Consider the following 956-nt stretch of genomic DNA (forward strand, 5'->3'; position numbering starts at 1 on the left):
ACACACACACACACACACACACACACACACACACACACACACACACACACACACACACACACACATACACACATTAAGCCATTGACATAAACAGCAGAATTAGAATTTTCGCGGATAACCCTAACCTTCTGAAGGTCGTTGAGAGTACAGGATACCGGATTAATCTCCAATCGGATCTGCTCGCTGGTTTCCGATGGGTGGAAAAGCACAATATGCAGCCCAACAAGAATAAATTTGAATTGATCCACTTCCGTCAAGAGGTACACTTAAGCTACTATACACTTTTCCCTCAGGCAAAAACCCGTGGCATCAAACACCGCTAGGGACCTCGGAGTTACTGTCGACAATACCTTAAGCTGGTATGCCCACAAAACAATGAAATCGACATGGCTTGCAGTGCTTGCTCCTGGATTCTCAAGCTTTTTCGGTCTAGAGACCCTCCTAACATTACTCGTCTCTTCTCCACCTTCGCCCGTCCTCATCTTGAATACTGTTGTCTGCTGTGGTCTCCCAGCACGAAACAAAATTCTATAAAAACAGAAACACCTCAGATATCGATTAGAAGGAAAATAAACATGACAGATCTTGATCATTGGGATGGTCTTAGAAACTTGAACTTTATTCCCTCCAAAGCCTTCGCGAGCGCTATATCGTATGTATCCGTCCTCTACAAAATTCACGCTCGCCTCACATCACGAAATTTATAACTATTTCACCTTATCTGGTCCTCTCTCTTTAACACAATTCCACGACACATATAAGAAGAAAAAAATCTCGTAACATTCTAACGGTACCGAGACGAATATCTCGAACAAATTCAAGAAAAACTGAAACCACAATACATCTGAATATATCTCTGCAAGCAATTACTCTTTACCCTACTGGGCTTTGGAGCCCAAAGAATGACTGTATTATGGAACATCATTAAATGTCTTTACCAGGTAGTGCTATTAAGT

This window comes from Octopus bimaculoides, chromosome 2 (assembly GCF_001194135.2).
Source record: "Octopus bimaculoides isolate UCB-OBI-ISO-001 chromosome 2, ASM119413v2, whole genome shotgun sequence".
Taxonomy (NCBI): domain Eukaryota; kingdom Metazoa; phylum Mollusca; class Cephalopoda; order Octopoda; family Octopodidae; genus Octopus; species Octopus bimaculoides.